This window comes from Fundulus heteroclitus, chromosome 7 (genome assembly GCF_011125445.2).
Source record: "Fundulus heteroclitus isolate FHET01 chromosome 7, MU-UCD_Fhet_4.1, whole genome shotgun sequence".
Classification (NCBI taxonomy): domain Eukaryota; kingdom Metazoa; phylum Chordata; class Actinopteri; order Cyprinodontiformes; family Fundulidae; genus Fundulus; species Fundulus heteroclitus.
Window position 1 is genome coordinate 24,817,652 of NC_046367.1, and position 14,157 is coordinate 24,831,808.

General features: G+C 37.3%; 1 protein-coding gene across 5 annotated transcripts in view; it reads left to right on the forward strand.

Moving 5' to 3' along the window:
- Positions 1-10,180: 10,180 nt before the first annotated feature.
- The window catches only part of LOC105923464 (muscleblind-like protein 2a), a 31,475-nt gene continuing 27,498 nt past the window's right edge, over positions 10,181-14,157 (forward strand). For 4 of the 5 annotated variants that reach the window (XM_036139249.1, XM_036139253.1, XM_036139252.1 and 1 more), the window contains exon 1: positions 10,181-10,435. The gene's annotated coding sequence lies outside the window, so the exon portion shown is untranslated. Of the gene's footprint in view, positions 10,436-13,564; positions 13,898-14,157 lie in introns of those variants that run through there. The other variant, XM_036139251.1, reaches the window with a different exon arrangement.

Sequence of the window (14,157 nt, forward strand, 5' to 3'; positions counted from 1 at the left end):
GCCGTGGGCACCGAGAGCGCTCTGACACCAGCAGAGAGCCAGGACTGGAAGGCGAAGCCTCAGAGAAGATGGTTGAGGGAAAAAATATAACATTTCTGCCACTTCTCTCTCTGTCTGATAGTTTCCGGACACTCAACGCTCGATTTTAGCTACTTTAAAAGGCTTCATCGGCCTTTGTCGTTTATTGTGTCTTATCTCATGCTCGCTCGCTTCACATGCATATCAAGTTAAATGGACGCTAAATGTCAGTACAGATATCTGCTGCTATAATGTTAATGCAATTTCTCATGTTTTTTTTTTTCCCTTCCTTATTGCACTTTCTCATGAAATACCTCATGTGGCACAGTCTTCCTTAATTTCACACCATCTTGTCTAAATGATTCATCGAGCCGTTGCAGAGCATGTGTTGAATGAATATTTTGTCAGCTAATGGGAAAGGCGTGCTTTGTATAGGCACCTGCTGGTACCAAAAGCACTTACATCTGTAGTGTGAGGAAAAGGGGAGGGAGTGTGGTGCACAATTTAACTTCTCACTCAAGTGTTTCGAGTGTAGCTCACGGCATTATAGGACTGTCCTGTGAGTAATGAAGAATTCATCCATTCATGGCATTTCAAAAGCGGTGCGTATTGGACATATCAGATCGCTTTCCCACCTTCCACCCAAAATAATAATACTTTAAAAAGCGTTTCTCTGAAACTCCAATGTATTGTTATTGTTAAATGGACTTTAAATGCTCCTATCAACATACAATTAGCCCCACAAAAAAAAGGCTCATATCTGATTATCCTCTTAACCTGTTATCAACAAATTTCAATATGTTTTTCACAGACAATGTTTATATATATATATATATATATATATATATATATATATATATATATATATATATATATATATATATATATATATATATATATATGGAAAAGCACATGTGACAATATTTAATCTTATCTAGTTTAAAGGGTCTAAGCTTGTCATTGAGCATTAGTTAAATTAGAAATAACCCCTTTGACTCACTTTTTACAGAAAGAAATGTGCCTTTTTAGGTAAAAATTATTACTTTCAATTTTAATTGAGCAGGATTTAGTACCATCTGGTGGTTGGTCTGGAGGGGAACATCGCATTGGCTGAACAACACTCAGCTAATGGAGTTCAGTGACATCTTTGTGGGAAAAGAGATCTTACAAAACTACATTTCTGGAGCACTTCTTTGAGCAATTGGTTTGAATATGCGGTACCATCTAAATTTAAAATAATAATATAATATAATAATAATATAAATTACAATCCGGTTCCTGTCACTTTAAACGTTGAAACTGGTACATTTTAATCAGCAGTCTACATCTCGTGAACTTTTCCTCCAAACCTATATTATTTTATGTGTTGTATTGTATTATAATTTGCAGACAGTCTTAATCTGGTACAAATTTGGTAATCTCAATTGGGAAGCACCTCACTGGGGGAAAAAAATTAGAATAGGATCATCTGTCCCCTAACAACTGATGTTACTTTAATGGAAATAAGTTTAGTGAGACTCTTCTTGTCGCTATCTTGACATTTCTGATGTTAGTCTGAGGAAGGTCTGCCCAACCCGTCACTATCAGTTATGAGATGTTTCAGGGTCTGTGGATATTTCTGATCAATGTCATGTTGCAGGGTCTAGTTCTGCTTCAGTTTAAACTGTTTTACACATGGTCTCAGATTAATAATGGTAAATTCAATGATGAAGAAACGACCGGGGGTCTCTTTTATAAAATATTGCATGGAATCCATACCAAAACTGTACGCACAGCAGCACGCAATTTCCCTTTGTAGATCACAGCTGAACCCGAATGTGTGCCCACACACATTCGGGTTCAATGCATAGAATGTTAATGTACATTTAAATGAGGCAGGCGATCATTGTTATATCATGGTTAACAAAGGCAAACAAAGAAGAAAAAGCGAAGAAAATGAAAAAAATTCACAGAGAGGAGTTTATTTAATGTGAAAATCAGAGTTGAAAACACATATGTTGTGCACATTTAAACCACTTAATTAAAAAGTGAACTTGGTCGCTGTTTTAATCGTCTGGTAACAGCCTCACGGAGCCGTCGTCAGGGTTGAAATCCCTCCGGTCATGGAGAACTCAGGGCGCTCATGTCGTCATTCTATTTATATATATATATATATATATATATATATATATATATATATATATACAAGAAACCAAGTAAAATCAAAAGAAAATGCACTGATAACTCTGAAAGGTTTTGAACATGGACTGGACTACACATGAAAATGCTGCCAACTTTGAAAGACTAATGAAATCTGGACAGCTATTGATCTGGACCGCATTAATAGATGTAAAGAAACCCCATCCCCTTTAAGAGGAATTCATTGCATAGAGAGTCAGGAAACTGCTCCAGACCTTTACGCAGGACTGTAGTTTTGTATTTGTTTGTGTCAGACGGTCTGCGAGGCTGACGTTGTTGCTCTTGGCTTACTTTCCACCAAAAATGGCATGCAGGCTCTCTGGCACAAAGCCTCAAGGACAACCTTCTCAAGCAGCCAGTCAGGATGACACTTTATTATTCTGTGATTATTTTTTGCTTGCAGCGAACCGATGACTGATAAGAGAGGAATCAATTTCTGCCAATGAATCCCAACGAACATTTTACTCTGGGCCTCGTTTAATCTTCTAACATACCGTACATATGTATATAAGTGTGTTTATGGGAAAACAAAACCTGAAAATGAAAACAAATAATCAGTTAATGAACTTTTGGTGTCTTTTATAGAGGACATTTGTTTTTTCCCGGTTATCGTCAGAGAACCACAGCATGATGTTGAATTTGCTGTATGTCACCTCTGTGGCTTTTATAAATGATACCTTGAATGATTTCCTTCAATAAAAGGAAATGCAGTTCACATGATGATGTGAATAAAGTGATGAACAGAAGCAACGGTGAGACACGCCACTCTGTAGGGAGGGTTTAATGAACTTGTGCTGCCACTCCATGAAAGCGAATCTCCCTGATGGTCTGATTTATCTGTTTAATTTAAAGGATTTCAACTGCTGCTGGAGAACAGCTTTGTCTGACTGTAATTGGTTACGTCTCGAGAGCTTTCTCTGTGTTTTATCTGTACATAATAAAAGCCTTGTGATGAAAGAAATATAAAAACACTTTTGTGTATTTATTCAGCCTTTTTTTCCAGCTAGAAAACAAAAGGAGATAAAAAAAAGAGTAATTTTGGATCCCCTTCTGAGAACCGCATGCACCAAAACAGCCGTGGCGTTATGAAGTGTACTGTCCTTTGTATTCCCAGCCTCATAATTGATGAGTTTGTCGTGCAATGCTCTTGAACTTGTTTGCATTTTGTCACATTACAACCACAAACTTTGTAGAATTTTACTGGGATTTTGTGCGCTTGACGTAGTAGTAGACAAAGTAGCGTATAGTTGTGAAGTGAAGAGAAAAGAAAAGGATAGAGTAGTTTTAGCCCAATTTACTGCAATAGCCACAAATAAAATCAGATGAGACCAAACTGAAACTTTATGGTTTCCATGCAAACTGCCACGCGTGGCCGAAAACATCGCACATCACCCTGAATAAATCATCCCCATGCTGACACATGGCGATGGCAGCATCATGTTGTGGGGATACAGTTCACCAGCATGAACAGTGAGGCTAAATACAGGCTAGTCCAGGGAGAAAAACTCCGAGAGGCTTCAAAAGATTTCTGACTATGGCGCAGCAAGTCAGTCACAAACATACGGCCAGAGCTATAATGTTAAGTTTAGGTTTAAAAAATAAAAATAATGTATAGTTAGAATGGTAAATTCAAAGGTCAGACCTAAGTCCAACTGAGAATGATAGTCAAGGCTTGAAAATTGATGGTAGAGACGTGCCCCGACGGCTGTACACTGCAAACAGGGAAGTAAAAGTAAGGAAAATTTGATTGGAATTAGTATATTTTGTCTTGATTTGAATGGCTAAATCAGACTATTTGCCAATGGATTGAGAATTTCTAGGATAAATAGACATCCTGCACTTAAAATAAGATGATAGAGATAAATTGCTCTTATTTTAAATGCGAAAATCTTATTCCATTGGCAAATAGTGTCATTTACCTGCTCAAATCAATGAAAAATACACTAATTTCAAGAGGATTTTACCTACTTTTAGTTCCCTTTTTGCAGTGTAATTGCCCCAGAAGTTGAGTCAGAGAGGATCAGTGCAAATACACACCACACTTTTCAGATTTTTTCCGTCCGTCCGTCCGTCCGTCCGTCCATCCGTCTTCTTCCGCTTATCCGGGGTCGGGTCGCGGGGGTAGCAGCTTCAGTAGGGAGGCCCAGACGTCCCTCTCCCCAGCCACTTGGTCCAGCTCCTCAGGAGGAATCCCAAGGCGTTCCCAGGCCAGCAGAGAGACATAGTCCCTCCAGCGTGTCCTGGGTCTTCCTCTGGGCCTCCTCCCGGTGGGACGTGCCCGGAACACCTCACCAGGGAGGCGTCCAGGAGGCATCCTGACCAGATGCCCGAGCCACCTCAACTGGCTCCTCTCGACGTGGAGGAGCAGCGGCTCTACTCTGAGTCCTCCCCGGATGACTGAGCTCCTCACCCTATCTCTAAGGGAGAGCCCAGACACACTACGGAGAAAACTCATTTCAGCCGCTTGTATCAGATTTTTTCGTTGTAAAAAAAAAATATTTCTGAACTCATGCATCCTCTCCCTTACACCATGTAGATGTACTAAATAAAATCTGAATATAATACACTATCATTTGTCAAAATCTGAAAAAGCAAAGTCGGCATAAATAGTTTTGTTAGGCAAGTGATCTCCTATGTTGCTTCTCATCAGAATTTCTCCAATATGATATTTCACAGGAAAAGATGCAATATAAACTAGAACAAACCCAGTGAAATTATATCTACACATAGACCCTGCATGCTACTTTTCACATTTTCACAGTGAGTTGTAAGATGAACCAACTGTGCTTTTCCAAAGTAGGAGTTTTACTTGAAGAAAGAAGCTTCTATACATAGAGTATAGTTAGTCCCTGCTCTGTCTGCAGCTTGTTTTGTTGTGCCTCTCTCCTCCTTCCTTTCAGGGTTGGACCAGCGGGCGCAGACTCCAAAGCTGCTGCTCATTAAAGCTCATCAGGAGGAGCTTCCGACTAGCCGCCTCCCTGAGACACATACCAGATTGTTTTGCTCACTTGTGGAAATCAGGTTCTCCCCTCTCTGTGTTCTCTGCATCCCGAAGCTCTGACTTGAACCTTTCGTGTTTTCTCTGGTACAAACTGAGTTCTGGGCTCTAGTGATCTGCTTCCTCACATTTGTGTGAAAAAAAGGCCTACCCGGATCTCTCACCCTCTTTAGGTCTTCTGGTCTTGGTCTTCCGTCAGCCCTCCTGGTAACTGCTCTCTCTTTTCTTCCTCTGCTCCTCTCACCTGCCTCTCCATCCTAATCAGCTAATCAGCTCCAACCTGGAAGGAAAAAAAAGGACAAAAGACCACGGATCATCAAATACCTGTCAACCTTAGCTCTTCTCATGGAACTACAATTGTCCCCGTTTCAGTAATTTCTGCTCAAATCAGCTCATCGCTCCTCATCTACTGAAACAAGATCTAACCACTTACCTCTCCTCCTAGGAGCCTCCCTGGAACCCCGTTCAAAAACCTGCTGCACATCACTTGAGTACAAACTCATCCAATAAATACTCTTACGTCAATAATTGACGCCTACATCAGAGTCAGACCAAATGTCACTCCATGACACTCCATGTTGGATAGAAATAACCTTTGTTGTCCCTGAGTGGGAAAATTCACATGTAGTAGCAGTGAGGTGAAAGACAAATGGAAGAATCCAGATATACACAAGGGTAAAAAAAAGAAAACAAACAAACAAAAAAAAGAACTAAGAATAACAAACTGTACTGTAGAGCAAAATAAGAAAAAAAAAACACTGCATTATTATTACATTAGATTAAAGCAATGAGCAACAGAGTTGTTAATGCTGAGCTGGGATAATATGGTCTGAAACACACTATATATTCCAGCTTAGTCTCTAACATACTCAGCTTTCTGCTTCCCTTTGGGTTAACTAGTACGGATTGCCAGCTCAGCATTTCTGCTTGTGACTGCGGCACGTCTTTTCCATCCAGATGGTATCACCGTGACAATCAGAGTCAAGGTTCCACCAAGGGAAGTGTGTAACGATCAAAAAGTATGCAGCTAAACCGTTGGTATTTACATTGTTTGTTCTTGTATTTGTTTGTGTTCTGAAACCCTTGGCAGTGATTCCAAACTGTTCTAAATACAGAGACGGTCTATCAGGTGTCTAGGAAGATTTTAGTTTATATATTACCATTAGTGAGTGACAAAAACATAACATTAAAAAAGTCCACACTTTTTCTTTTAGGATTGATGAACATTTTAAATCATTAATCATTAGAATGTAATGCTGCTTGTAAAACCAAGTCGATCCAAGTTTTATTATGCAGAGTTTAAACTATGGTGACTAGGGATCTAATTGAACTGCTAATACATAGTAAGTTATTCAAGGTCTTTTGATTCACAAAGTTGCAATCCTGGTGTTTACATCGCCTATGAGCGACGAAGTCATAAAAATCATAGTCAGGATATGGCTGCCATCTTGTGGTAAAATCTTGCAAATGCAGCGAAATCTTTGCAAAATTGCTGAATTTTAACAGGGTGTTTATTAACCATTTATGAGATTTTATTTGTTCACAGTAATAATATTATTATTAATAATAATACAATTAGAAATTTATATATATACCGGTATATATATATATATATATATATATATATATATATATATATATATATATATATATATATATATATATATATATATATATTACACACTGACGCCTAATATATCAATATTTTTGGGGTGTTTCACATCTATTGACAAGGGCATCCTAAGAAATAATTGTGTCTTGAAGATTCATTCATTTTAAAAGTGAAGCTCATATTGAGTATTAAACACACCGAAGGAAATTATTTTAGTATATATATATATATATATATATATATATATATATATATATATATATATATATATATATATATATATATATACAAATTTGTCATTTGTACAGTTGTGAACATTTTTTTTAACCATTAATTGATACTGGTGAGAGAAAACTCTGGGTTAATTTGGTTCTATTTGCAGTTGTTTGGACTCGCGGTGATTGTTTGCATGTTAGTTTTATAATAACTGTTGAAGATTCGTTAAATAAATACAAATGTACCAATGTACATGTGCTAAATGAGTTTTAAACAGCAGCCTTTGAACAACAGTATTATTTATTGAGAAGTGGATGCACACTTCACAGTGGATGCACAAAACCAACTAAAGACCAAATGGGGGAAATGTGAACAACAATCAGCTGTAAGGTCAAACAAATGAAAGCATAGGCTGGTGCATTCTCATTGTTTTTATTTCTGATTCACTTTGACAGTGACATTTTCCTCAAAGGGAGCAATATGGTGACCTTTCTTTGTGGCACTCAGTGGCACATTTCCAGTTTAAGATCTGTCACTGTGACACATCAGATAAAGCTCCTCTGTGGCCTCAAGAGGACGGAAAAAAGCAAAGGAAGGAGAAAATAGTGGTGACTGTTTCAGTTTATGACAAGTGGGTAAATGTAAACAATGTGAAGCCAATCTCTATGTGAGATGCCATTTAAACATAGTTCTGCAACTCTGGTATTTAAATCAAAGCTCAATTCACAATTCTTGATAATATGTATATATATAAATCTTTGATCACTTGTCAGAATTTGTTTCATGCAGAGATGGGTAGAGTATCCAGAAATTGTACTCAAGCTAGAGTAGCAATAATTCAATATATTTTTACTGAAGTAGAGGTAAAAGGTTAATTTTTAAGTACTGAGTACTTTTGAATTGTGGTTTAATTTGATTTAATTTGTGAAAATTAGGAAATAATACAGAACAAATATAAATGATGTGCAGGTTCTTGTACATTGACTGATATGGTAAAAATAATCCACATTATTACAAAATAACAAATTTGAGCAGAAGAAACACACATTTGCAAAGATTAGTTTTCCACATTATAAAACTTTTGAAGCCAATACTTCAAAGTAATATATGCTAATATATAATATATATATAATATATATGCTAATATATATGAAAAAATTAAGCTTCTTCACAAACCTGAAATCTTTACAGACGTGTTTGTATGTGTCTGGTGCATTCATGATTGAAACCTGCTTGTTCCTCATTCAGAAGTAGTAAAAAGAAAATATACTCAAATAGTAGCCGTGTTACCTCATATTATTATTACTCAAGCAGAAGTAACAAGTACAGGGTAATAAAACTACTCCTAGAAGAAATGTTTTCCCCCCAAAAATGTTACTGTCCATAATTAAGCATTTTTCCAAAAGGAGACATTTATTAAATGTTTTTTCTCTTATTTCAAAGAGAGGCAAAATGAGCAGACAAAATTTTGCAGAGGTTTGAAAACAAAGAAAGGGTTAGGGACCGAACCCTTTTTTGTGACATAGTAGAGTGCAATTGTGTGGGAATTATTGCATTTAAAAAAAAAAAAAAGAAAACTCTGAAAAGACTGGGGTGTGCATAATTTTAACCTCCTTTGTTCTGAAACCTCAGATTAAAATTAAGTGCAACCAATTGCCTTTTAGTAAACAGAGTTCTTTGAGTAGTTATCACAAAGACAATTCTTCTCTGAAATCCTCAGAGATTTCTACATTAGTGAACAAACAGCATCATGAAGACCAAGGAACATAAAAACAAAATCCCCAAACATCACATTGTGCAGGGTTCACTTATTGATATGCATATCCAAAAAAGTATCGCTCAACTGCAAAATTTTCAAGATACGGTCGTTCAACTAAACTGACAAGTGGGGCAAGGATGATCTTAAGTAGACAAGTAGCCAGGAACCCCATGGTAATTCTGGAGGAGCTGCTGAGATTCACAGCTGAGGTGTGATCTAGTGACATGACAGAAAACGTGGAAGTTCCTCTGGTCAGTAAAGACCAAAATGGAGCTTTTTGGCCAACCTGCAAAACACAATGTGCGATTGGATGGGTTTGATTTAGGGATCTGAATGCCAATGGCACACTTTTCACCATTTCTTTTGTAAAGAAAAATTTAAAGAAAAAAAATTTGTACACATTGAAATACCACTGTGAGATCTTATCATATCAACTCCCTAACAAACACCCTGAAGTGACAGGTGTAGTTCCGGTTCCAGAGAGAATCATGAATACTTTTGCAGACCCATATGTTTGTATTTCAGTCAGTGCGTTGCTGCTGATTAATTATGGAAACTACTTGTCAACTACTCTTTTCAAGGTCTTGACGTTTTGTCACTTTAAACGCGATCTGATCTCTAATAACTGGGACAAAAGTACAGTTGATCATTTATGTAACTGGCTAGAAAATAGAATGATAGTAAATAATTCAAAAACCCTTACAGCAGAGTGATATTTTGCAATTTATGATAAAAATATTGCTCCCTGCTCTGTGTCTGTCTGCCTCTCTCTCTCTCTCTTTCCTGGCTGCATGATCCTATCTGGGTTAGCTTCCTTGTCATTTGACCTTGAGCGTATAGCTGCAGTGGTGCATTCTGCTGTTGATTAATTTGCTCCTGACAGCAGTTTCACACATGAAAGGCTTTTAATAGACGTAGTCATCAAGAAGTCAACCATATTTTTTATTATATCAAGGTGGGAACACATGCGTTTCTTTCGGCCACAAATGTAAATATGATTTTTTTTTAAGGCAAAATTATGTATTTTATAAAAAAAACATATTAACCATATTTCTTTAATGATATGTTTATGTGTGTGCATGCAGAGGTGTTTACATAAAGTAATCTAAAAAAACCCACATGGTTTTTACTGCTGTTTCCTTGGTAACAAGCAAAACCTTGCCCTTTTAGCCTGCTGGCATTCGTGTGGACTGTACCACTCTGCGGCGGGGAACGGGGGTGCTGGCACACCCAGCTCATAAAATTGCCGCTTTTAACTCGCATAAACATTTTACATGTATTTTAATTAAACATGAAATAGTTGATTTTAATGCTTGAGTAGCTTTTCTGGGTCTAAAACGGCGTACATTAGCGTATTTGTCCGCCCGCTTGCTGTTCGGCTCACCCCGGAAAACTACGTCATCACATGAAAATGACGGTCGTACAGTAAGCTGTCAAAAGCTTGTTGCTTAAATCTTTGCGGCGCTACGAAGTGGGGAAGAAATTAGGTCGAGCGAGCTTTAATTCTTGGTGCGGGGCAGGAATCAGACGGGCTGCTGAACGGACATATTGGGAACACTTGACATCTTGTTTTCGGCTAGTTCGGTCGCCGTTTTTGGCCGTCCGTCCTCCTCCCATCGCCGCTGCTGCGTGATACCGTTTTCCTAACGATGAGGTAAGCAGATCCTCTAATTAGCGCTGACACAAGCTAATAAATATTGCAGTTAATGTACTCCACGGTGTTATATACTGGCAACGCTGCTCACGGGCTGCCGGGTAAATAATAATAATTAAAAAAACACGATTTGTAGGTTAAGATAAGGATGCAAATCCGGGCTTTCTTGGAACCATCAATCCGTGCTGGTGACTAGGTGTGATACAGGATATATAGCGCCAGGCAGATCAGCGGCTCCCTAAGTTGGCCTCGGGGCCCCGCTGGTGCTCCGAAATAACCAGCGATGGGCTATGAGGAGTGTCTTCAAAATAAATATATATAAAAAAATATTGGCGAAATCTTACGTATACGTGTTACGAGAGTAAAATAAATAGTACACATGCATAAAAAAAACCCCACAATGCACTGGTTGTCGAGGCTGTAGGTTTTCAACATTATGTTAGGTATGTTAGTCGGGAACTTTGAATGAGTTGTGCAGTGTGTTAAAACATGTAGTTTCACTTAAAATAGCAATAAAAGACCTTCTTTAAAAATTCAATATGGAGGTTGGGGTTTACATTTCCTATGTATTCCTTACTGTGTCGTTTTTACTAATCTGTATTCTTTTCTACTGTAAAGTTGTCATTATTATTATTATTATTATTATTATTATTATTATTATTATTATTATTATTATTGTTATTGTTATTATTGTTGTTGTTGTGGATTTTAATGTTTGTATCCCTGGACTCTCACATGCAGCCCTTCCCTCCTGGGAGCATATAAAGGAAAAATCTATTCCTAATTATACCAAATCCATGTATATAGCTTAGAAATAGGGAAAGTCGTAGCATTTTAACATCAAAAGTTCTGGGGGTCATTTAGGTTCCTCAATGTACACTGAAACCCGTGACAAGCCGGAACCCTTTTTTCTTTTCATCTCTAGATACCATCATTACATTTTCAGCAAACATCCTTTGATCGATGTTCTACCTTTTCCGGTTTGTACATTGTATAATAACCCCTCAGTTATCTTATTCAGTGATAAGATCATGTCTGTGAAAAAAAACGAGTTTTTCCAGCTCCAAAAAAAAAAAAAAAAAAAAAAAAAAAGACAACTAAGAATTTTGTGCCAGGAAACAAAACAAAAAAAAAAAGGATTTCTGGGTCAAACATTTACAAAGTAAACCTTACGGTTAAAGTCTGCAATAAAGACACAAAAACTTAAATGTTTTAAATTAATTACCTAAAATGTTAGTGCTAAACATGTTTAAAAGTGATGTGTGTTGTATCAGTCCAAATAAGGAACTCCACACATGTTTAAACAGTTTTTACTTTGGTTAGAAAAGCACCTGCTAAAGCATGAAATCACTTAATTTTTTATAGTTAATTTTAAACATTCATTAACGTAATTTAATGATGAATATATATATATATATATATATATATATATATATATATATATATCTATATCAGAAATCCAGCCATCGTCGGATGAATCAAGCATCCTTGGGGAACAGGATGCAGTTTTTGAAGAAGATGGCACAGGCAGTAGTGGAACTTCATATCCTGTGACTGGACCAAAGACAACATAGCTACACCCCTGTTTGCTAGACTTACAAGTAGCAAATGTTTACTTAACCAGTAGCTGGGTCACAAGTCTTTTCCACTCTTAATATCTGGGCTATGAGTTTAAAAAGTTACCGAAGACCAGCGATAGAAGACTCAGTGTAACTTTTATTTAAATACATTTTTGAAAAGGTTACAAACATTAGCAGAGTTCATTTCCTAAGTATAACCATATTATACGTTTAAACAATTGTGTGACTTCGAAATATAACAAAACTGCGACACAATGATCAAAGTTTACTCTATGTTTAGAAACAAGCTGATGTTGTTTTCAAGATTCATGCAACAAAAAAAAACTGACTCATTAATGTGCTTTGCTTTAGAAAAAGTTTACGTGACAATGTTTTTCACCGCTGTCTGTATCCTAACAGCTAAATACAAAAGTCAAACAGAAACTCAGAATTTCCAACTTTTTTTTTTTTTTTATTCTCATGGTTTTTAAGTGCATATATTGTCAATTTTTTTTGTCTTTTGTTTCTGAAAAATTGTATTATGACTTGTGCTGAGATGAACCAGGCAGTTAGCAGGTGATCAGAATCGGACAGTTTAATCAGTCGTGGTCGGCTAATCTTTTTAGTTTTTAGTGTTTATCAATTGGTGATCGGCAAATACTGAAAAATCAGACTCTTTTTCTCCCACTGTTGGTTAGCTGCATCAAAACTTAGAACGCTAATGCGGTTCTGTCAATAAACACATCCAACAACAGCAGGTACTACTAGAATGTATTCTATTTCCTTTAAATATAAAAATCATTAAGGTAAGGGAGAAATACTTTGACTCAAACATCAGAGGTAGTCTATAAATCCTTCATTTTCTGTTGGATGTAAAAGTACAAATCAAATCCCCTGCAGGACATTTATCTTTTCTTTTTTTTTTTTAAGCATAAGTGTCCTCAGAAAAGGAATACATAAGAAAATCAAAAATCAGCCAAGGCCAGGAAAAGCCCGATCAGTTGATGTTTAGTCTTGAGTTTTGTTGCGTGTTCTTTTTTTATCTTAACTTTCATTTTACTTGATTTGCGAATGCAAAGCACAGCGCTTCCTTTTTGCCGGGGTTAGCGTTGCACGAACGCCTCATGCCTGCAGGAAAGGCGTTTTTTGAAGAACTAGTCACTTCATGTCTGAGGTTGTGCTTTGGTCTTCAGTTAGAATGTAAGACATGCATAAGAGATCAATACTGTTGCGTAGGATTTCTTTTGTTTTCTGAAGTAAAAACCTAAACGATTAAAGTCTAAAAATAAAAACTTGCACGATCTTCACGGGCTTTCATTAAAATGTGACTCGTGACAAACGGCTGACGGTATGGTAACTAACTTTAAACAATATTAGGGTTTTGAAAACACTGGCACAGATGAGCTTTTTGTGCTTTTTAATGAGTGAATATTGAACTCCATTACCTCTCAGTAGTCACACTAAATGGATAGATTGGTCAGCAGGAAGTTTTCCAGTTGTGGATCTGCTGCCTCTTTCCTATTGGACAGTTTCAGACTGGGAGGGTGTTTCCAGAGCCCTGCACACAGACAGGAAGGGGGTGGCTGGAAGTGTTTTAGTCAGAGCCTGGCAGACAGTTTGTTTTGACTGCTTGGAAAAAATCCAGTTTTTGGTCTCTGGATCGGTGGGACAGGGAGGCGAGGGTAAAGATTGTTTCCCTGTCACCATTCTAACAACCAACCAGCTCAAAAATGTTCGTCTAGCTTTCATTTTCAGCTTCAAAAAGTAGTGCAGAGCCGCTTGGAGTCAGAGAGAGGAAGCTTTTCTTGCTCCCGTTTCCTGACTTGCGCCTGAAGGAATTTGCTGTTGTATGCTTTGGTGTTACACGGACGGTTGCTAAAGAGAGGGAGGAAGAACATCAGAGGTAGGTTTTTTTCGAGTCTGAGCACGGTACTTTCTCTTAAAGGAGAAACTTCTCTCCTCTCAGGCAGATTTAACTCATGGAGGGTTTTCTACCTTTTTAGCCGTAGAATTACTGTCCAGGTCTGACCCCGTGGTTTCTGTTTCTCTTCCTGCGTGGGACATGTTCTTTGTCACTAACACGTTGTACTCTCCATAGCGCATGGTGTATTTAAAGTTAGCCTTCCTGTCCAGATGTTCACATAATCTTTCTAACAGATCTAG